Genomic DNA, 25680 nt, shown 5'->3' with positions numbered 1-25680 from the left:
ATACAGGGGAGGGAACATCTCCCCAGAGAGGAGTGCCCTCCCCTCTGCTGGTCGGGCGGTGGGCGGCGCTGTATGCAAAACATGCAGAGAAGCCGAAACCGAAACTAGGCCCAAACTGAAGCCGGGGCCTAGATTTTAAAATGCGGCCGACGAGCAGGCACCTTCGGCGCGGTTCTCAGGGAAAACCCCCAGAACCGGCCGGAATTTACAGTAACGCTAAAGCACATACTGTCCCCCCAATAAAAGTACCCGGGACCCCTGAAAAAACGTCTCAATACTTAGCTTTTGAGACGCAGGGCCATGTCCCTGAGTGGGGGTTAACGCTCCTTCCAGCAGGGACCAGACAGGGCTGCGGATGGAGACCGGCCTTCTGCAAGCAGAGAGGACCGTGGAGGCTCCCACTTCAAACAGAGCCTCGACAGAGGATGAGAAGGAGCGCGGCATGTGAAGGCTCCAGCCTTATAAAGTCAACCTTAACAGCACCCGACAGAGTGGGATGTGAAGGGACATGCCGGGAGTCCAGACTGGACCCGCTTTTCTTCCAAATCTTTAAAATTAAAATAAAAAAATATCAGAGAATGCAAGTGTGTGATCCTCCTGAAACACAAAGCATTGAACTGGGTAGATTGTCATCCAGGGGGTGTATATAGCCCGGAGGGAGGAGCTACACGTTTGAGTGTAGTACTTTGTGTGTCCTCCGGAGGCAGAAGCTATACACCCATGGTTTGGGTCTCCCATAAGGAACGATAAAGAAAAAAACGGATCCGTTTTTTTTCGGATCCGTCCCATCTGTTTTTACACACTGAGACGGATCCGTTGCATCAGGCACAAACCGGATTGTGCCTAATTGCAAAAAACTGATGTGTGAAAGCAGCCTAAGGCTATGTGCGCACGTTGCATATTTACATGCAGTTACGCTGCGATCTGCACCGCAGCGTAACTGCATGCGTCCCCAGCATAATCTATGAAGACTATGCAGGAGCCGTGCGCACGTGGCGTCTTAGAGGGCAGCGTTTCGGCTGCTGCCCGAAGCGCGCGTTCTAAGCAGTGACATGTCACTTCTTTTGTGCGCTCTGCATGCAGCTCCTGCTCAGTCTATGGGAGGGGCTGCAGTCAGAGTGCATGGAATCGGCCTTTTTTTCATTACGGACTCTTTCTGCAGCGATTTGAAGCGCACGTGTGCTGTTCAAATCGCTATAGAAATTTCTGCAGTGACAGTACGCAACATGCACACATAGCCTCACTGACAGAAACATTTTTTTGCAGCTCCCAGAGCTGTTTCATTGCAACAATGTTGCAACACTGCCTGCCTGCAAGCTGGAGACTGAAGCTGAGAGGAACCTGCGGAAGTGTCATAATCACATACGGCTCTGCAGACAGCGGCCGTCAGACATCACACTGGTAACGCCCCTTTTATTTAAAGTAATATCTGGAGGCGGAGTTATCTGCCAGACAGCATCCGCCCCATAGCCTGGAACAGCTCATTTACATAAAGTGATAAAAGATATTTCAACAACAAAACAAAAACGCAGTAAAAGATGCCCTGTGTGAACTTAGCCTAGGCTATGTGCACACGTTGCAGATTTGGTGCAGACAATTTTCGGCACCAGTTCTGTACGCTGTGACATAAAAACCGTATCGAAACTGGATGCGTTTTTTTTTCCGGCCTTTAAGAAAATCAATGAATTAAAGTCAATGGGTGAAAACCCGCTGCTGCACCTCACCAATAACTCAATCAAGAGGGGTAATCCCGGCACACAGTGTATGAAAAAATGGTAAGTCCAGGTATGATATGCTTGAACAAAATTTCTTTATTTTTCACCAAATATAGTACTGCCCGCCAACGCTTCGGCTCACGCAGGAGCCTTCATCAGGGGTCAAGAGCACCGTGGAAATGGATATGGTGAAGAATCATGTAGGTACAACAGGACCTGTGAGCAAGAGGAATTAATAAAGTCCGCTAATGGGTTAATCCAACAGGAGGAAATGGTTGCTACTGGTAGAGTAGACAGGGAGAACCCGAAAAGAGAGGGGTCGTTGGCATATGATGTGAAGGGGCTCACACGGTAGTTTGGGATATAAGGTGAATGCAATTAGACATAGTCATATGTGTACTACGATTATCAATCATATGTAGTCTGACAAATAGATTGTCAATATGACATCAGTGATGCAAGGGGCCTCTGGATAGGGGTGAGAGCACCAAGGAAAGGCCTAGAGTGGCATGGTAGTAAGGTAACTGCGTGGAGGGAGCCCCTCCACGCAGTTACCTTACTACCATGCCACTCTAGGCCTTTCCTTGGTGCTCTCACCCCTATCCAGAGGCCCCTTGCATCACTGATGTCATATTGACAATCTATTTGTCAGACTACATATGATTGATAATCGTAGTACACATATGACTATGTCTAATTGCATTCACCTTATATCCCAAACTACCGTGTGAGGGGACATACTAAAAAGAATGATGAAAAGGAATAAATAAAAAGAATGAAGATAATAACATATTAGGTGTATATTATGTAGATGTATTAAAGGTTTCTTGGGCAAATTAGACATGGAATGATCATGAAATATCTGTAGATAATAAGAGAATGAATGCATATGTCATATAACCAGGTGTACATTACGTTACCTGAGCATTATAGGTGTGGAATGATCATGAAATATCTGTAGATAATAAGAGAATGAATGCATATGTCATATAACCAGGTGTATATTATGTTACCTGAGCATTATAGGTGTGGAATGATTATGAAATATCTGTAGATAATAGGAGAATGAACACATATGTCATATAACCAGGTGTATATTATGTTACCTGAGCATTATAGGTGTGGAATGATCATGAAATATCTGTAGATAATAGGAAAATGAATGCATATGGCATATAACCAGGTGTATATTCTGTTACCTGAGCATTATATGTGTGGAATGATCATGAAATATCTGTAGATAATAGGAAAATGAATGCATATGGCATATAACCAGGTGTATATTATGTTACCTGAGCATTATAGGTGTGGAATGATTATGAAATATCTGTAGATAATAGGCGAATGAATGCATATGGCATATAACCAGGTGTATATTACGTTACCTGAGCATTATAGGTGTGGAATGATTATGAAATATCTGTAGATAATAGGAGAATGAACACATATGGCATATAACCAGGTGTATATTATGTTACCTGAGCATTATAGGTGTGGAATGATCATGAAATATCTGTAGATAATAGGAGAATGAATGCATATGGCATATAACCAGGTGTATATTACGTTACCTGAGTATTATAGGTGTGGAATGATCATGAAATGTCTGTAGATAATAGGAGAATGAATGCATATGGCATATAACCAGGTGTATATTATGTTACCTGAGCATTATAGGTGTGGAATGATCATGAAATATCTGTAGATAATAGGAAAATGAACGCATATGGCAATAACCAGGTGTATATTATGTTACCTGAGCATTATAGGTGTGGAATGATCAAGAAATATCTGTAGATAATAGGAAAATGAACGCATATGGCATATAACCAGGTGTATATTATGTTACCTGAGCACTATAGGTGTGGAATGATTATGAAATATCTGTAGATAATAGGAAAATGAATGCATATGGCATATAACTAGGTGTATATTATGTTACCTGCGCATTATAGGTGTGGAATGATCATAAAATATATGTAGAAAATAGGAAAATGAATGCATATGGCATATAACCAGGTGTATATTATGTTACCTGAGCATTATAGGTGTGGAATGATCATAAAATATCTGTAGATAATAGGAAAATGAATGCATATGGCATATAACCAGGTGTATATTATGTTACCTGAGCATTATAGGTGTGGAATGAACATGAAATATCTCTAGATAATAGGAGAATGAATGCATATGGTATATAACCAGGTGTATATTATGTTACCTGAGCATTATAGGTGTGGAATGATCATGAAATATCTGTAGATAATAGGAAAATGAATGCATATGGCATATAACCAGGTGTATATTATGTTACCTGAGCATTATAGGTGTGGAATGATTATGAAATATCTGTAGATAATAGGAGAATGAATGCATATGGCATATAACCAGGTGTATATTACGTTACCTGAGCATTATAGGTGTGGAATGATTATGAAATATCTGTAGATAATAGAAGAATGAACACATATGGCATATAACCAGGTGTATATTACGTTACCTGAGTATTATAGGTGTGGAATGATCATGAAATGTCTGTAGATAATAGGAGAATGAATGCATATGGCATATAACCAGGTGTATATTATGTTACCTGAGCATTATAGGTGTGGAATGATTATAAAATATATGTAGATAATAGGAGAATGAATGCATATGGCATATAACCAGGTGTATATTATGTTACCTGAGCATTATAGGTGTGGAATGATTATGAAATATCTATAGATAATAGGAGAATGAACGCATATGTCATATAACCAGGTGTATATTATGTTACCTGAGCATTATAGGTGTGGAATGATCATGAAATATCTGTAGATAATAGGAAAATGAACGCATATGGCATATAACCAGGTGTATATTATGTTACCTGAGCATTATAGGTGTGGAATGATTATGAAATATCTGTAGATAATAGGAGAATGAATGCATATGGCATATAACCAGGTGTATATTACGTTACCTGAGCATTATAGGTGTGGAATGATTATGAAATATCTGTAGATAATAGAAGAATGAACACATATGGCATATAACCAGGTGTATATTACGTTACCTGAGTATTATAGGTGTGGAATGATCATGAAATGTCTGTAGATAATAGGAGAATGAATGCATATGGCATATAACCAGGTGTATATTATGTTACCTGAGCATTATAGGTGTGGAATGATTATAAAATATATGTAGATAATAGGAGAATGAATGCATATGGCATATAACCAGGTGTATATTACGTTACCTGAGCATTATAGGTGTGGAATGATTATGAAATATCTGTAGATAATAGGAGAATGAACACATATGGCATATAACCAGGTGTATATTATGTTACCTGAGCATTATAGGTGTGGAATGATCATGAAATGTCTGTAGATAATAGGAGAATGAATGCATATGGCATATAACCAGGTGTATATTACGTTACCTGAGTATTATAGGTGTGGAATGATCATGAAATGTCTGTAGATAATAGGAGAATGAATGCATATGGCATATAACCAGGTGTATATTATGTTACCTGAGCATTATAGGTGTGGAATGATTATGAAATATCTATAGATAATAGGAGAATGAACGCATATGTCATATAACCAGGTGTATATTATGTTACCTGAGCATTATAGGTGTGGAATGATCATGAAATATCTGTAGATAATAGGAAAATGAACGCATATGGCAATAACCAGGTGTATATTATGTTACCTGAGCATTATAGGTGTGGAATGATCATGAAATATCTGTAGATAATAGGAAAATGAACGCATATGGCATATAACCAGGTGTATATTATGTTACCTGAGCACTATAGGTGTGGAATGATTATGAAATATCTGTAGATAATAGGAAAATGAATGCATATGGCATATAACCTGGTGTATATTATGTTACCTGCGCATTATAGGTGTGGAATGATCATAAAATATATGTAGAAAATAGGAAAATGAATGCATATGGCATATAACCAGGTGTATATTATGTTACCTGAGCATTATAGGTGTGGAATGATCATAAAATATCTGTAGATAATAGGAAAATGAATGCATATGGCATATAACCAGGTGTATATTATGTTACCTGAGCATTATAGGTGTGGAATGAACATGAAATATCTGTAGATAATAGGAGAATGAATGCATATGGTATATAACCAGGTGTATATTATGTTACCTGAGCATTATAGGTGTGGAATGATCATGAAATATCTGTAGATAATAGGAAAATGAATGCATATGGCATATAACCAGGTGTATATTATGTTACCTGAGCATTATAGGTGTGGAATGATTATGAAATATCTGTAGATAATAGGAGAATGAATGCATATGGCATATAACCAGGTGTATATTACGTTACCTGAGCATTATAGGTGTGGAATGATTATGAAATATCTGTAGATAATAGAAGAATGAACACATATGGCATATAACCAGGTGTATATTACGTTACCTGAGTATTATAGGTGTGGAATGATCATGAAATGTCTGTAGATAATAGGAGAATGAATGCATATGGCATATAACCAGGTGTATATTATGTTACCTGAGCATTATAGGTGTGGAATGATTATAAAATATATGTAGATAATAGGAGAATGAATGCATATGGCATATAACCAGGTGTATATTATGTTACCTGAGCATTATAGGTGTGGAATGATTATAAAATATATGTAGATAATAGGAGAATGAATGCATATGGCATATAACCAGGTGTATATTATGTTACCTGAGCATTATAGGTGTGGAATGATTATGAAATATCTATAGATAATAGGAGAATGAACGCATATGTCATATAACCAGGTGTATATTATGTTACCTGAGCATTATAGGTGTGGAATGATCATGAAATATCTGTAGATAATAGGAAAATGAACGCATATGGCATATAACCAGGTGTATATTATGTTACCTGAGCATTATAGGTGTGGAATGATTATGAAATATCTGTAGATAATAGGAGAATGAATGCATATGGCATATAACCAGGTGTATATTACGTTACCTGAGCATTATAGGTGTGGAATGATTATGAAATATCTGTAGATAATAGAAGAATGAACACATATGGCATATAACCAGGTGTATATTACGTTACCTGAGTATTATAGGTGTGGAATGATCATGAAATGTCTGTAGATAATAGGAGAATGAATGCATATGGCATATAACCAGGTGTATATTATGTTACCTGAGCATTATAGGTGTGGAATGATTATAAAATATATGTAGATAATAGGAGAATGAATGCATATGGCATATAACCAGGTGTATATTACGTTACCTGAGCATTATAGGTGTGGAATGATTATGAAATATCTGTAGATAATAGGAGAATGAACACATATGGCATATAACCAGGTGTATATTATGTTACCTGAGCATTATAGGTGTGGAATGATCATGAAATGTCTGTAGATAATAGGAGAATGAATGCATATGGCATATAACCAGGTGTATATTACGTTACCTGAGTATTATAGGTGTGGAATGATCATGAAATGTCTGTAGATAATAGGAGAATGAATGCATATGGCATATAACCAGGTGTATATTATGTTACCTGAGCATTATAGGTGTGGAATGATTATGAAATATCTATAGATAATAGGAGAATGAACGCATATGTCATATAACCAGGTGTATATTATGTTACCTGAGCATTATAGGTGTGGAATGATCATGAAATATCTGTAGATAATAGGAAAATGAACGCATATGGCAATAACCAGGTGTATATTATGTTACCTGAGCATTATAGGTGTGGAATGATCATGAAATATCTGTAGATAATAGGAAAATGAACGCATATGGCAATAACCAGGTGTATATTATGTTACCTGAGCACTATAGGTGTGGAATGATTATGAAATATCTGTAGATAATAGGAAAATGAATGCATATGGCATATAACTAGGTGTATATTATGTTACCTGCGCATTATAGGTGTGGAATGATCATAAAATATATGTAGAAAATAGGAAAATGAATGCATATGGCATATAACCAGGTGTATATTATGTTACCTGAGCATTATAGGTGTGGAATGAACATGAAATATCTGTAGATAATAGGAGAATGAATGCATATGGTATATAACCAGGTGTATATTATGTTACCTGAGCATTATAGGTGTGGAATGATCATGAAATATCTGTAGATAATAGGAAAATGAATGCATATGGCATATAACCAGGTGTATATTATGTTACCTGAGCATTATAGGTGTGGAATGATTATGAAATATCTGTAGATAATAGGAGAATGAATGCATATGGCATATAACCAGGTGTATATTACGTTACCTGAGCATTATAGGTGTGGAATGATTATGAAATATCTGTAGATAATAGAAGAATGAACACATATGGCATATAACCAGGTGTATATTACGTTACCTGAGTATTATAGGTGTGGAATGATCATGAAATGTCTGTAGATAATAGGAGAATGAATGCATATGGCATATAACCAGGTGTATATTATGTTACCTGAGCATTATAGGTGTGGAATGATTATAAAATATATGTAGATAATAGGAGAATGAATGCATATGGCATATAACCAGGTGTATATTATGTTACCTGAGCATTATAGGTGTGGAATGATTATGAAATATCTATAGATAATAGGAGAATGAACGCATATGTCATATAACCAGGTGTATATTATGTTACCTGAGCATTATAGGTGTGGAATGATCATGAAATATCTGTAGATAATAGGAAAATGAACGCATATGTCATATAACCAGGTGTATATTATGTTACCTGAGCACTATAGGTGTGGAATGATTATGAAATATCTGTAGATAATAGGAAAATGAATGCATATGGCATATAACTAGGTGTATATTATGTTACCTGCGCATTATAGGTGTGGAATGATCATAAAATATATGTAGAAAATAGGAAAATGAATGCATATGGCATATAACCAGGTGTATATTATGTTACCTGAGCATTATAGGTGTGGAATGATCATAAAATATCTGTAGGCAATAGGAGAATGAATGCATATGGTATATAACCAGGTGTATATTATGTTACCTGAGCATTATAGGTGTGGAATAATCATGAAATATCTGTAGATAATAGGAAAATGAACACATATGGCATATAACCATGTGTATATTAGGTTACCTGAGCATTAAAAAACTGAAAAGCGATAGTCTTGGCCCCCTTAAAAATAGTCTTGGTGAAATGGTGGAGGGGGATGAGGGTAAAGCCAACCTGCTGAATTACTTTTTTTCTACGTTTTTTTATACAAGAAAATGCCATGGCAGATGACATGACCAGTGATACCATAAATTCACCCTTGAGTATTACCTGCTTAACCCAGCAGGAAGTACGCCGCCGCCTCGAAATCACTAAGGGTGACAAATCTCCGGGCTCGGATGGCTACACCCCAGAGTACTACAGGAATTGAGTTCTGTGATAGATAGACCATTATTTTTAATCTTCTCAGATTCCTTAATAACAGGGTCGGTGCCGCAGGACTGGCGCATAGCAAATGTGGTGCCAATATTCAAAAAGGGGACAAAAACTGAGCCGGGAAATTATAGGCCAGTAAGTTTAACCTCTACGGTTGGTAAAATCCTTGAGGGTTTCTTGAGAGATGCTATACTGGAGTATCTCAAGAAAAATAACCTTGTGACAGAGTATCAACATGGGTTTATGAGGGATCGATCCTGTCAAACTAATTTGATCAGCTTCTATGAAGAGGTAAGTTCAAGCCTGGACCAGGGAAATGCAGTGGATGTTGTGTATATGGACTTTTCAAAAGCTTTTGATACGGTGCCACACAAAAGGTTGGTACATAAAATGAGAATAATGGGGATAGTGGAAAATATGTGTAACTGGATTAAAAACTGGCTCAGTGATAGGAAACAAAGGGTGGTTATTAATGGTATGTACTCGGACTGGGTCTCAGTTCATAGTGGGGTACCACAGGGGTCAGTATTGGGCCCACTTCTTTTCAACATACTTATTAATGACCTTGTTGGGGGCATGCGGAGTAGAATCTCAATATTTGCAGATGATACTAAACTCTGCAGGGTAATCAATACAGAGGAGGATAATTTTATATTACAGGGAGATTTATGTAAATTGGAGGATTGGGCTGAGAAGTGGCAATTGAAGTTTAATGTAGATAAATGTAAGGTCATGCACTTGGGTAGAGGAAATAAAATGTATAATTATGTACTTAATTGTAGAACACTGGGTAAAACAGACACAGAAAAAGACTTGGGTGTATGGGTGGATGGTAAACTTCACTTTAGTGGACAGTGTCAGGCAACTACTGCCAGGGCTAATAAAATAATGGGATGTATTAAAAGAGGTATAAGTGTTCATGAAAAAAATATAGTTCTACCTCTGTACAAGTCACTAGTGCGACCGCACTTAGAATACTGTGTACAATTCTGGTCACCGATATATAAGAAGGACATAGCTGAACTGGAGAAGGTGCAGAGAAGAGCGACCAAGATTATTAGAGGAAATGGTGGGCTGCAATACCAAGACAGGTTATTAAACTGGGGGTTATTTAGTTTGGAAAAACGAAGGCTTAGGGGGGATCTAATCACAATGTATAAACATATGAGCGGACAGTACAGAGACCTTTCCAAAGATCTTTTTACACCTAGGCCTGCGACTGGAACACGGGGGCATCCGCTACGTCTCGAGGAAAGAAGGTTTAATCATAATCACAGACGAGGATTCTTTACTGTACGAGCAGTGAGACTATGGAACTCTCTGCCGCATGATGTTGTAATGAGTGATTCACTACTAACATTTAAGCAGAGCCTGGACGCCTTTCTTGAAAAATGTAATATTACCAGTTATGTATATTAGATTTTATGACAGGGTGTTGATCCAGGGAACTAGTCTGATTGCCGGATGTGGAGTCAGGAAGTAAATTTTTTCCCCATTGGAGCTTGTTTGCCACATTGGGTTTATTTTGCCTTCCTCTGGATCAATATGTTAGGCTACGGGTTGAACTAGATGGACTTAGGGCGGCTTTGCACGTTACGATATCGCAGGTGCGATTTCGATGGGGTCAAATCGAAAGTGACGCATTTCCGGCATCGCAGTCGATATCGCAGTGTGCAAATCCTTTTGGATACGATTAACGAGCGCAAAAGCATCGTTATCGTATCATCGGTGCAGTGTCCTACATTTCCATAATGCCGGTGCAGCGACAGGTACGATGTTGTTCCTCGTTCCTGCAGCAGCACACATCGCTGTGTATGACGTCGCAGGAGCGAGGAACATCTCCTACCTGCATCCAGGCTGCAATGCAGAAGGACGGAGGTGGGCGGGATGTTTACATCCTGCTCATCTCCGCCCCTCCACTTCTATTGGTCGCCTGCCGTGTGACGTCGCTGTGACGCCGCACGACCCACCCCCTTAGGAAGGAGGCGGGTCGCCGTCCAGAGCGAAGTCGCACGGCAGGTATGTGCATGTGACGCTGCCGTAGCGATAATATTCACTACGGCAGCTATCACTAGATATCGCACCTGCGATGGGGGCGGGACTATCGCTGCTGCATCGGTAACACATTGTTACCGATGTCGCAGCGTGCAAAGCCCGCCTTAGACGGGCTTTCCACGTTGCGACATCGCAAGCCGATGCTGCGATGTCGCACGCGATAGTCCCCGACCCCATCGCAGGTGCGATATCTTGTGATAGCTGGTGTAGCAAACATTATCGCTACGCCAGCTTCACATGCACTCACCTGCCCTGCGACCGTCGCTCTGGCCGGCGACCCGCCTCCTTCCTAAGGGGGCAGGTCGTGCGGCGTCATAGCGACGTCACACGGCAGGCGGCCAATAGCGGCAGAGGGGCGGAGATGAGCAGGATGTAAACATCCCAACCACCTCCTTCCTTCCGCATAGCCGCCGGCGGCAGGTAAGGAGATGTTCCTCGCTCCTGAGGCTTCATACACAGCGATGTGTGCTGCCACAGGAATGAGGAACTACATGGTACCTGTCGCGGCACCGGCATTATGGAAATGTCGGACCCTGCACCGATGATACGATAACGACGCTTTTGCGCTCGTTCATCGTATCATCTAGCATTTACACACTACGATGTCGAAAGTGACGCCGGATGTGCGTCACTTTCGATTTGACCCCACCGACATCGCACAAGCGATATCGCAACGTGCAAAGCCGCCCTTAGAGTCCCCCTTCAACCTTAAAACTATGATACTATTATAGGTGTGGAATGATCACAAAATGCGTTCATGTGACCGATCAGCTGATTGGGTAGCCCCGCCAGGTCCTTAAGCTCGGAATAGATGTAGCGCATCGCGGGACACACGCCGAAGAGGTGAGGATTTCTTTTTTTTATTTTTATCACTTGCTTCACTCCTGCAATGTATGTATATAATGTATGTATATAGTGTATGTATGTACATTGAGGGAGTGAAAGTGCCCCGCTTGCCTGCGCTTTGTAGGCTCGGCCTTTCTGTGTCCCGATCCGAGAAAATCACGAACACGGATACAGAAATGGCATCTGGAGGTCACATCTGATGGTGTCCTTTCCTGTCCATGGGGCCCTGCAAAAAATAGCATCCCCACAGACAGGAAAAAATTGTGATGTGAAACCAGCCTTAGGCGGGCTTTGCACACTACGACATCGCAGGTGCGATGTCGGTGGGGTAATGTTGAAAGTGACGCACTTCCTGCGTCGCTCTCGACATCGTAGTGTGTAAATCCTAGATGATACGATTAACGAGCGCAAAAGCGTCGTAATCGTATCATCGGTGCAGCATCGGCGAATTCCATAATTACGGTGACGTGACGGTCCAATGTTGTTCCTCGTTCCTACGGCAGCACACATCGCTGTGTGTGAAGTCGCAAGAGCGAGGAACATCTCCTACCTGCGTCATCGCGGCTCCCGTCGGCTATGCGGAAGGAAGGAGGTGGGCGGGATGTTTACATCCCGTTCATCTCCGCCCCTCCGCTCCTATTGGCCGCCTGCCGTGTGACGTCGCAGTGACGACGCACGACCCGCCCCCTTAATAAGGAGGCGGTTCACCGGCCAGAGCGAAGTCGCACGGCAGGCGAGGTCATGTGAAGCAGCTGTAGCGATAATATTCGCTACGGCAGCTATCACAATGATATTGCAGCTAGGACGGGGGCGGGGACTATCGCGCTCGGCATCGCAGCATCGGCTTGCGATGTCGTAGTGTGCAAAGTACCCCTTAGGTTGCTTTCACACATCAGTTTTTTGCAATCCAGCACAATCCGGTTTGTGCCTGATGCAATGGATCCGTGTCAGAGTGTGTAAAAAGTGATGCGACGGATCCGGTAAAAAACGGATCCGTTTTTTTTTTGTAAAGCTGAGAGAGAGGGAGAGACCCCGTCATCACCGCACACACCCTGGCACTCCCGCACGCATCATCCCCGCACACACCCTGGCACTCCCGCACGCATCATCCCCGCACACACCCCGGCACTCCCGCACCCATCATCCCCGCACACACCCCGGAACTCCCGCACGCATCATCCCCGCACACACCCCGGCACTCCCGCACGCATCATCCCCGCACACACCCCGGCACTCCCGCACGCATCATCCCCGCACACACCCTGGCACTCCCGCACGCATTATCCCTGCACACACCTTGGCACTCCCCCACGCATCATCCCCGCACACACCCCGGCACTCCAGCACGCACGCATCATCCCCGCACACACCCTGGCACTCCAGCACTTACGCATCATCCCCGCACACACCCCGGCACTCCTGCACGCATCATCCCCGCACACACCCCGGCACTACCTCAGTGACGTCACCGGTGACAGCGCGACTCCCTCAGTTGCTGTGTGGAGCTAATAAAGAGCGGCGGTGTCCTACTGCTGCTCCTGTCAGCTTCATGTAGCAGAGCTGAAAGCGTCGCGGGACCTCTGTGGATTACGTCGGACCTGGAGGGGTATGTGGGGATTTTAATAAAATGGTGAAAGAGCGTGTTTTTTTGTCCTTTATTCCAAATAAAGTATTTTTTTGGGTGTATGTGTATATTTACTTTCACTTACAGGTTAATTTTTGGGAGTGTCTCATAGCCGCCTGCCATGATTAACCTCTTATTACCCCGATTACCACTGCACCAGGGTAATTCGATATGAGCCGGGTAGAGTCCCGGGACTGTCGCATCTAATGGATGCGGCAATTGCGGGCGGCAGCTGGCTGATATTGTTAGGCTGGGGGGCTCCCCATAACGTGGAGCTCCCCATCCTGAGAATACCAGCCTTCAGCCATGTGGCTTTACCCTGGCTGGTATCAAAATTGGTGGGGACCGCATGCAGTTTTTTTTTAATTATTTATTTATTTTACTGCAAGATATAGACCCACCGGCGGCTGTGATTTGGTTGCAGTGAGACAGCTGTCACTCAGCGTGGGGGCGTGTCTGACTGCAACCAATAATAGGCGCCGGTGGGCGGGGAAAGCAGGGAATACGAGATTGAATAATGGGCGGCCGGCATTTTCAAATCAGGAGAAGCTGCCAGCAATGTGACAGCCGTGCAGCGCAGCGCCGGTGATCGGTGAGTGGGTGAGAGTGAGTGAATGAGTCAGTGAGTGTGAGTGTGAGAGAGAGAGGCTGGAGCCACACGGGGCACTACTGGGATGCTCGCATGACACTCGGCTCGCACTGGCAGCACAGCAGGAGCCGAGTATCATGCTAGTGTGCATGCATCTGAGGTCCGACTGTGCCAGCAGACCACAGCAGACCACAGCTGCAGGGGGCGGGCAGGCTCTCAGGAGGGGTGGGCTGGCACGGAGGAGGAGAAGGTGGGATTTCTCTCCCCCTCTCCTCCGTAGCCGGTTCATTCTCCTATTATCTACAGATATTTCTTGATCATTCCACACCTATAATGCTCAGGTACCTTAATATACACCTGGTTATATGCCATATACATTCATTTTCCTATTATCTACAGATATTTCATGATCATTCCACACCTATAATGCTCAGGTAACATAATATACACCTGGTTATATGCCGTATGCATTCATTCTCCTATTATCTACAGATATTTCATGATCATTCCACACCTATAATGCTCAGGTAACATAATATACACCTGGTTATATGCCATATGCATTCATATTCCTATTATCTACAGATATTTCATGATCATTCCACACCTATAATGCTCAGGTAACATAATATACACCTGGTTATATGCCATATGCATTCATTCTCCTATTATCTACAGATATTTCATGATCATTCCAGACCTATAATGCTCAGGTAACATAATATACACCTGGTTATATGCCAAATGCATTCAATCTCCTATTATCTACAGATATTTCATAATCATTCCACACCTATAATGCTCAGGTAACATAATATACACCTGGTTATATGCCATATGCATTCATTTTCCTATTATCTACAGATATTTCATGATCATTCCACACCTATAATGCTCAGGTAACATAATATACACCTGGTTATATGCCATATGCATTCATTCTCCTATTATCTACAGATATTTCATGATCATTCCACACCTACAATGCTCAGGTAACATAATATACACCTGGTTATATGCCATATGCGTTCATTCTCCTATTATCTACAGCTATTTCATGATCATTCCACACCTATAATGCTCAGGTAACAGAATATACACCTGGTTATATGACATATGTGTTCATTTTCCTATTATCTACAGATATTTTATGATCATTCCACACCTATAATGCTCTGGTACCTTAATATACACCTGGTCATATGCCATATGCATTCATTCTCCTATTATCTATATATATTTCATAATCATTCCACACCTATAATGCTCAGGTACCTTAATATACACCTGGTTATATGCCATATGCGTTCATTTTCCTATTATCTACAGATATTTCATGATCATTCCACACCTATAATGCTCAGGTACCTTAATATACACCTGGTTATATGCCATATGCATTCATTCTCCTATTATCTATATATATTTCATAATCATTCCACACCTATAATGCTCAGGTACCTTAATATGCACCTGGTTATATGCCATATGCATTCATTTTCCTATTATCTACAAATATTTCATGATCATTCCACACCTATAATGCTCAGGTAACATAATATACACCTGGTTATATGCCATATGTGTTCATTTTCCTATTATCTACATATATTTTATGATCATTCCCCACCTATAATGCTCAGGTAACGTAATATACACCTGGTTATATGGCATATGTGTTCATTTTCCTATTATCTACAGATATTTCATGATCATTCCACACCTATAATGCTCAGGTAACATAATATACACCTGGTTATATGCCATATGCGTTCATTTTCCTATTATCTACAGCTATTTCATGATCATTCCACACCTATAATGCTCAGGTAACATAATATACACCTGGTTATATGGCATATGTGTTCATTTTCCTATTATCTACAGATATTTTATGATCATTCCACACCTATAATGCTCAGGTAACATAATATACACCTGGTTATATGACATATGTGTTCATTTTCCTATTATCTACAGATATTTTATGATCATTCCACACCTATAATGCTCAGGTAACATAATATACACCTGGTTATATGGCATATGTGTTCATTTTCCTATTATCTACAGCTATTTCATGATCATTCCACACCTATAATGCTCAGGTAACATAATATACACCTGGTTATATGGCATATGTGTTCATTTTCCTATTATCTACAGCTATTTCATGATCATTCCACACCTATAATGCTCAGGTAACATAATATACACCTGGTTATATGACATATGTGTTCATTTTCCTATTATCTACAGATATTTTATGATCATTCCACACCTATAATGCTTTTGTACCTTAATATACACCTGGTCATATGCATTCATTCTCCTATTATCTATATATATTTCATAATCATTCCACACCTATAATGCTCAGGTACCTTAATATACACCTGGTTATATGCCATATGCGTTCATTTTCCTATTATCTACAGATATTTCATGATCATTCCACACCTATAATGCTCAGGTACCTTAATATACACCTGGTTATATGCTATATGCGTTCATTTTCCTATTATCTACAGATATTTCATGATCATTCCACACCTATAATGCTCAGGTAACATAATATACACCTGGTTATATGCCATATGCATTCATTTTCCTATTATCTACAAATATTTCATGATCATTCCACACCTATAATGCTCAGGTAACATATTATAGACCTGGTTATATGCCATATGCGTTCATTCTCCTATTATCTACAGATATTTCATGATCATTCCATGTCTAACTTGCCTAAGAAACCTTTTATACATCTACATAATGTACACCTAACAAGTTATTACCCTCATTCTTTTTATTTATTCCTTTTCATCATTCTTTTTAGTATGTCCCCCGTGTGAGCCCCTTCACATCATATGCCAACGACCCCTCTCTTTTCGGGTTCTCCCTGTCTACTCTACCAGTAGCAACCATTTCCTCCTGTTGGATTAACCCATTAGCGGACTTTATTAATTCCTCTTGCTCACAGGTCCTGTTGTACCTACATGATTCTTCACCATATCCATTTCCACGGTGCTCTTGACCCCTGATGAAGGCTCCTGCGTGAGCCGAAGCGTTGGCGGGCAGTACTATATTTGGTGAAAAATAAAGAAATTTTGTTCAAGCATATCATACCTGGACTTACCATTTTTTCATACACTGTGTGCCGGGATTACCCCTCTTGATTGACTTATTTTTTTCCCGAGCACCAGGCTATTGCAGTGAGCACAACTTATTCTTTACTCCTCACCAATAACTGACATGCTGCAGATTTATTATGCAGCATCAAAAGCGCAAGGAAAAAATCTGCACCATGTGCACAGCAAAAAAAAACCAAAACAAAACGCATGTGCACAGGACCTAGATGTAGAATGTATTTATTTTGCAAGGGTGACTGCTTCCATTTAACAATGGGTTGGTGCAAGGCTCAGAGGGTATTAACCTACATGGGCCATAGCCGGGATCAATAAAACCTGCCTAATGGGACCAGATACTAAGATACAGACATTGTATATAAGGGCTCAGAGGTGGCCGCAGCTATAGGGGGCAAACCTGGGGGCAGCTTCAGCTTAACACAGGCCATCTCCTAATATAAAACTATGGGGGTGTATATATATATTCTCATACATATATACATACACCTACCTATACATATATATCTATATATAATGAAAAGCGTTAATAAATCTCCCCTAACACTCCTGATAGATATACATATGTATGAGAGGTAATGGTGAGCACAAATTCTACTAATGCCCGGTTATAGCAGACACCATGTAATTACAGACTGGCTAGTGGCTGCCCTCAGACACCGTCGTCACTTACCTCACAGGCCGGGAAACCGTCTCCTCTCTCCGCCGCTCACCTCCCGTTTGCCGCGTTTTTACCTCAGGGTCAGTATATAAGCGGAGGGGTCACGTCACTCACGTGGTCTCAGAGCGCGGGAAGACTCTCCAAGCTGCGGGTCTTCCTGTAGTGGGCGGGGTCAGTCGTTTGATTGAATGTTCCAGCGGCAAATGAGAAGCTGTCGATCAGAGATCCCTCCGCGCAGTCCCGGGTAGCCCCGCCCATGAAGGTCAGTTGTGTGGAATGGCGCTGGTCCCGCCCCTCCCCGGCTCCAGTAATGGCGGCGGGTGCAGTGTGAGGTAAATCTGCCCCGTGTCGCTGATCTCAGGCTCCTCAGTTACACAGTGATTCCCATCTGTGTGAGGTAAATGGTGTTATGTGAGATGTGACATTTCCTCACAGAAGACGCTTTACCTCACACAGAGGAGAAGAAGGCTTTAATGTGAGGAGAAATAGGACATTTATTACTGTGCTCACTTTATAAACACATTCACTCAGTAGCGATCAATCAGTGGCCGCAGCAATGATCAATCAATGGCCCCAGCAGTGATCAATCAGTGGCCTCAGCAGTGATTAATCAGTGACCCCAGCAGTGATCAGTGGCCCCAGCAGTGATCAGTGGCCCCAGCAGTGATTAATCAGTGGCCGCAGCAATGATCAATCAGTGGCCCCAGCAGTGATCAATTAGTGGCCACAGCAGTGATCTATCAGTGGCAGCAGCAATGATCAATCAGTGGCCACAGCAATGATCAATCAGTGGCCGCAGCAATGATCAATCAGTGGTCGCAGGAGTGACCAATTAGTGGCTGCAGCAGTGATCAATCAGTGGCCGTAGCAGTGATCAGTGGCAGCAGCAATGATCAATCAGTAGCCGCAGCAATGATCAATCAGTGGCAGCAGCAATGACCAATCAGTGGCCGCAGCAATGACCAATCAGTGGCCGCAGCAGTGATCAATCAGTGGCCCCAGCAGTGATCAATCAGTGGCCACAGCAGTGATCAATCAGTGGCCGCCAGCAATGATCAATCAGTGGCAGCCGCAATGATCAATCAGTGGTCGCAGCAGCGATCAATTAGTGGCCCCAGCAGTGATCAATCAGTGGCCACAGCAGTGATCAATCAGTGGCCACAGCAATGACCAATCAGTGGCCGCAGCAATGATCAATCAGCGGCCCCAGCAGTGATCAATCAGTGGCCGCAGCAGTGATCAATCAGTGGCAGCAGCAGTGATCAATCAGTGGCTGCCAGCAATGATCAATCAGTGGCAGCAGCAATGATCAATAAGTGGTCGCAGCAGCGATCAATTAGTGGCCACAGCAGTGATCAATCAGTGGCTGCAGCAGCAATCAATCAGTGGCCCCAGCAGTGATCAATCAGTGGCCGCCGCAATGATCAATCAGTGGCCGCAGCAACAATCAATCAGTGGCCCAGCAGTGATCAATCATTGGCTCCAGCAATGATCAATCAGTGGCTCCAGCAGTGATCAATCAGTGGCCCCAACATTGATCAATCAGTGGCCCCAGCAGTGATCAATCAGTGGCCCCAGCAGTGATCAATCAGTGGCCTCAGCAGTGATCAATCAGTGGCCCCAACATTGATCAATCAGTGGCCCCAGCAGTGATCAATCAGTGGCCCCAGCAGTGATCAATCAGTGGCCTCAGCAGTGATCAATCAGTGGCCCCAACATTGATCAATCAGTGGCCCCAGCAGTGATCAATTAGTGGCCACAGCAGTGATCAATCAGTGGCAGCAGCAATGATCAATCAGTGGCCACAGCAGTGATCTATCAGTGGCAGCAGCAATGATCAATCAGTGGCCACAGCAATGATCAATCAGTGGCCGCAGCAATGATCAATCAGTGGCCGCAGCAGTAATCAATCAGTGGCCGCAGCAGCAATCAATCAGTGGCCCCAGCAGTGATCAATCAGTGGCCCCAGCAATGATCAATCAGTGGCTCCAGCAGTGATCAATCAGTGGCCCCAGCAATGAACAATCAGTGGCCCCAGCAGTGATCAATCAGTGGCCGCAGCAGCAATCAATCAGTGGCCCCAACATTGATCAATCAGTGGCCCCAGCAGTGATCTATCAGTGGCCGCAGCAGCAATCAATCAGTGGCCCCAGCATTGATCAATCAGTGGCCCCAGAAATTATCAGGGCCCCAGCAGTGATCAATTAGTGGCCCTAGCAGTGATCAATCAGTGGCCCCAGCAGTGATCTATCAGTGGCCACAGCAATGATCAATCAGTGGCCACAGCAGTTATCAATCAGTGGCTGCAGCAATGATCAATCAGTGGGCACCAGCAGTGATCAATCAGTGGCCACAGCAATGATCAATCAGTAGCAGCAGCAATGATCAATCAGTGGTCGCAGCAGCGATCAATTAGTGGCCACAGCAGTGATCAATCAGTGGCTGCAGCAGCAATCAATCAGTGGCCCCAGCAGTGATCAATCAGTGGCCGCAGCAATGATCAATCAGTGGCCGCAGCAACAATCAATCAGTGGCCCCAGCAGTGATCAATCATTGGCCCCAGCAATGATCAATCAGTGGCTCCAGCAGTGATCAATCAGTGGCCCCAGCAATGATCAATCAGTGGCCCCAGCAGTGATCATTCAGTAGCCGCAGCAGCAATCAATCAGTGGCCCCAGCATTGATCAATCAGTGGCCCCAGCAATGATCAATCAGTGGCCCCAGCAGTGATCAATCAGTGGCCGCAGCAGCAATCAATCAGTGGCCCCAGCATTGATCAATCAGTGGCCCCAGAAATGATCAGGGCCCCAGCAGTGATCAATTAGTGTCCCCAGCAGTGATCAATCAGTGGCCCCAGCAGTGATCTATCAGTGGCCACAGCAATGATCAATCAGTGGCCACAGCAGTTATCAATCAGTGGCAGCAGCAATGATCAATCAGTGGTCGCAGCAGCGATCAATTAGTGGCCACAGCAGTGATCAATCAGTAGCCACAGCAGTGATCAATCAGTGGCCACAGCAATGACCAATCAGTGGCCGCAGCAGTGATCAATCAGTGGCCCCAGCAGTGATCAATCAGTGGAAGCAGCAATGATCAATCAGTGGCCGCCAGCAATGATCAATCAGTGGCAGCAGCAGTGATCTATCAGTGGCCGCAGCAGCAATCAATCAGTGGCCCCAGCATTGATCAATCAGTGGCCCCAGAAATTATCAGGGCCCCAGCAGTGATCAATTAGTGGCCCTAGCAGTGATCAATCAGTGGCCCCAGCAGTGATCTATCAGTGGCCACAGCAATGATCAATCAGTGGCCACAGCAGTTATCAATCAGTGGCAGCAGCAATGATCAATCAGTGGGCACCAGCAGTGATCAATCAGTGGCCACAGCAATGATCAATCAGTAGCAGCAGCAATGATCAATCAGTGGTCGCAGCAGCGATCAATTAGTGGCCACAGCAGTGATCAATCAGTGGCTGCAGCAGCAATCAATCAGTGGCCCCAGCAGTGATCAATCAGTGGCCGCAGCAATGATCAATCAGTGGCCGCAGCAACAATCAATCAGTGGCCCCAGCAGTGATCAATCATTGGCCCCAGCAATGATCAATCAGTGGCTCCAGCAGTGATCAATCAGTGGCCCCAGCAATGATCAATCAGTGGCCCCAGCAGTGATCATTCAGTAGCCGCAGCAGCAATCAATCAGTGGCCCCAGCATTGATCAATCAGTGGCCCCAGCAATGATCAATCAGTGGCCCCAGCAGTGATCAATCAGTGGCCGCAGCAGCAATCAATCAGTGGCCCCAGCATTGATCAATCAGTGGCCCCAGAAATGATCAGGGCCCCAGCAGTGATCAATTAGTGTCCCCAGCAGTGATCAATCAGTGGCCCCAGCAGTGATCTATCAGTGGCCACAGCAATGATCAATCAGTGGCCACAGCAGTTATCAATCAGTGGCAGCAGCAATGATCAATCAGTGGCCGCCAGCAATGATCAATCAGTGGCAGCAGCAATGATCAATCAGTGGTCGCAGCAGCGATCAATTAGTGGCCACAGCAGTGATCAATCAGTAGCCACAGCAGTGATCAATCAGTGGCCACAGCAATGACCAATCAGTGGCCGCAGCAGTGATCAATCAGTGGCCCCAGCAGTGATCAATCAGTGGAAGCAGCAATGATCAATCAGTGGCCGCCAGCAATGATCAATCAGTGGCAGCAGCAATGATCAATCAGTGGTCGCAGCAGCGATCAATTAGTGGCCACAGCAGTGATCAATCAGTGGCCGCAGCAGCAATCAATCAGTGGCCCCAGCAGTGATCAATCAGTGGCCACAGCAGTGATCAATCAGTGGCCACAGCAGTGATCAATCAGTGGCCACAGCAATGACCAATCAGTGGCCGCAGCAGTGATCAATCAGTGGCCCCAGAAGTGATCAATCAGTGGCCGCAGCAGTGATCAATCAGTGGCCGCCAGCAATGATCAATCAGTGGCAGCAGAAATGATCAATCAGTGGTCGCAGCAGCGATCAATTAGTGGCCACAGCAGTGATCAATCAGTGGCCGCAGCAGCAATCAATCAGTGGCCCCAGCAGTGATCAATCAGTGGCCGCAGCAATGATCAATCAGTGGCCGCAGCAACAATCAATCAGTGGCCCCAGCAGTGATCAATCAGTGGCCCCAGCAATGATCAATCAGTGGCTCCAGCAGTGATCAATCAGTGGCCCCAGCAATGATCAATCAGTGGCCCCAGCAGTGATCAATCAGTAGCCGCAGCAGCAATCAAGCAGTGGCCCCAGCATTGATCAATCAGTGGCCCCAGCAATGATCAATCAGTGGCCGCAGCAGCAATCAATCAGTGGCCCCAGCATTGATCAATCAGTGGCCCCAGAAATGATCAGTGGCCCCAGCAGTGATCAATTAGTGGCCCCAGCAGTGATCAATCAGTGGCCCCAGCAGTGATCAATCAGTGGCCACAGCAATGATCAATCAGTGGCCACAGCAGTTATCAATCAGTGGCAGCAGCAATGATCAATCAGTGGCCGCCAGCAGTGATCAATCAGTGGCCACAGCAATGATCAATCAGTGGCAGCAGCAATGATCAATCAGTGGTCGCAGCAGCGATCAATTAGTGTGCCACAGCAGTGATCAATCAGTGGCAGCAGCAATGATCAATCAGTGGCAGCAGCAATGATCAATCAGTGGTCGCAGCAGCGATCAATTAGTGGCAGCAGCAATGATCAATCCGTGGCAGCAGCAATGATCAATCAGTGGTCGCAGCAGTGACCAATTAGTGGCTGCAGCAATGATCAATCAGTGGCCACAGCAGTGATCAGTGGCAGCAGCAATGACCAATCAGTGGCCGCAGCAGTGATCAATCAATTGTAGCAGTGATCAATCAGTGGTCGCAGCAGTGACCAATTAGTGGCTGCAGCAGTGATCAATCAGTGGTTGCAGCAGTGATCGATTTATGGCCGCAGTATTGATCAGTGGTCGCAGCAGTGGTCAAAGCAGTGAACAAGCAGTGGTCGCAGCAGTGATCAATCAGTGGTCACAGCAGTGATCGCTATCCTCAAAGCCATGGTGATTTATAGTAAATTTCTAGGCATGCTGGGATTACACAACATGGAAGTTCAGACCCGACTCTAGTAGGGAGGATTAATTTTGGGGGTTCATTAATTTTTCCAATAAAATTGATAGCCTGTGTCTGGGGATAGGTAATTATATTTAATTAGTGGGGGTTTAGTTCCGGGACCCACAACAATCCACTGAATGAAGGGGCTGCGGCACATGCAGAAGCGCTAAAGCCTAGAGATGAGATTTTGAGCTAGTCTGGTCCTCCGTGGTTCTCATACCTGGGCAGTGGTCCCTTCTGTGCACACATCCTCTGCCCTCATGACCAGGCCTAGTAAGTGCCGGGCGTCCAGGATTCTGAACAGAGAGTTCCTAGTGCAAAACTGAACTCTTCCTGACTACAAAATTACTTGATGTCAGCGCTGACAACCGCGACCGGCAGCGATCACTCTACATCTACGTGACGGCACTGTGCACGGGTAGACGTATTTATACAAATCATTATTACAGCAATTTTCCTATTTACTGCAAATCTTCAGCTGCTTCTATAAAAATCGTTTGGTTTTGGAAGAGTTGGGATTTTCTCACACGAGTAATTTTTCTCACATTTTTTACCACGGGAATGGATCAGAGATTGTTCCACTCCTGGTTATGACTTACGAATAGAGGTAAAAAACTCACGCAATACTCAACGTGTGCACGTGGCCTTATGGTGCGATTTTGTGGGCTGTGTATAGAAATCTTGTTATTATACTAAACAAGTCTTGTGTTTGTACCCTGCTGGGAACGAAAAATATAGGGAAGCCCTTTTTTTAATTATTTCATGAATTTCATGAAATAATTAAAAAAAGAAATGACGTGGGCTTCGCACAATTTTTGAGTCCAGCCAGGTACAACTAGGCAGCTGGGGATTGGAATCCACAGAGCATGGTGCCCATGCTTTCTGGGCACCGCCTCTGCGAATTTCAGTCCGCAGCCACCCCAGAAAATGGCACTTTCATAGAAGCGCCATCTTCTGGCGCTGTATCCAATTCTTGCAGCTGCCCTGATGCCGGGTGGCTCGCTGGTTAATAATGGGGTTAGGGCTAGCTGTGTATTATCAGCTGGCCCTAAGCCCGAAATTCATGGTGTCACGCCAATATTAGACATGGCCACCATGAATTTCTAGTAAAGATAAAAAAAAACACAACACACAGAAAAATATTTTTATTAGAAATAAAACACAACACAATTAGTGACTCCATCTTTATTGAAATCCAATATCATCGGTTTTCTGGAAGGCAAAGCGATCAGATAACATGTCAGGTTCAAGGATGTGAATCACATCACAAATCAGCTGATTGTATAAAAGCCGGTTATACAATTAGCTGATGCATCAGTGAAAGAAAAAAAAAATACACACGTCCGTGCTGACTCCTGTCCGATCGGTGCAGGAGCTGCCGGTAATCATCTGATGAAGTCTCCTGGAGGCATCATCTGACAGTTTACCGGCTGGGCGGTAAAAAGCCAGCCTCACTGCTGTCATTGTCAGCTGATTCCGTCAGGTGACCGCATCAGGTGATCAGCGCCAGGTCCTGCAGCTATCGGAGGTGTCCCGGCCGTCTGCACACAGTCGGAGCAGGAGTGGCGGTACCGGGAGAGGAGCTGGGAGTGGACATGGCACCAGGAGGCTGCAGACAGGTGATTATGACATTTTTTTTCTACTGTACACTTTTGATTTCGCAGCTGCTTCCATCTCCCGTCCGTACATGGCGCAGCACGGGAGCGGACATGGCACCGGACGGGAGATGGAAGCAGCGTTGGCGGTACCAGGAGGATTCACGCTTCTGTGTTTACCAACAGAAGGAATCCTCTTCCTGTACACATCACTGTAGTACCCACCCCTTGTGTTTATAGCTGCGTTTTTAGTCATAGAAACTCACTAAGACGCAGCTATATTTGCAATTTGCGGTTTTCATTGCGATTTTGAACTTCTCATTGAGCTCAATGGGTGGAAAACGTAGTGAAAAACGCAGGAATAATGTGCGGACAGCACTTCTGAAAACCC

At 43.7% G+C, this 25680-nt stretch overlaps 1 protein-coding gene across 1 annotated transcript in view; it reads right to left on the bottom strand.

The window, feature by feature from the left end:
* LOC142246490 (E3 ubiquitin/ISG15 ligase TRIM25-like) overlaps window positions 1-18220 on the bottom strand; it is a 32497-nt gene extending 14277 nt beyond the window's left edge. Inside the window, exon 1 of the mRNA XM_075319554.1 lies at window positions 18087-18220. The gene's annotated coding sequence lies outside the window, so the exon portion shown is untranslated. The remainder of the gene's footprint in view (window positions 1-18086) is intronic.
* Window positions 18221-25680: the final 7460 nt, after the last annotated feature.

The sequence above is a fragment of the Anomaloglossus baeobatrachus genome, chromosome 7, assembly GCF_048569485.1.
Source record: "Anomaloglossus baeobatrachus isolate aAnoBae1 chromosome 7, aAnoBae1.hap1, whole genome shotgun sequence".
Lineage (NCBI taxonomy): Eukaryota > Metazoa > Chordata > Amphibia > Anura > Aromobatidae > Anomaloglossus > Anomaloglossus baeobatrachus.
The sequence above is the reverse complement of the archived record's forward strand: the minus strand, read 5'-3'. Positions and strand labels throughout refer to the sequence as shown.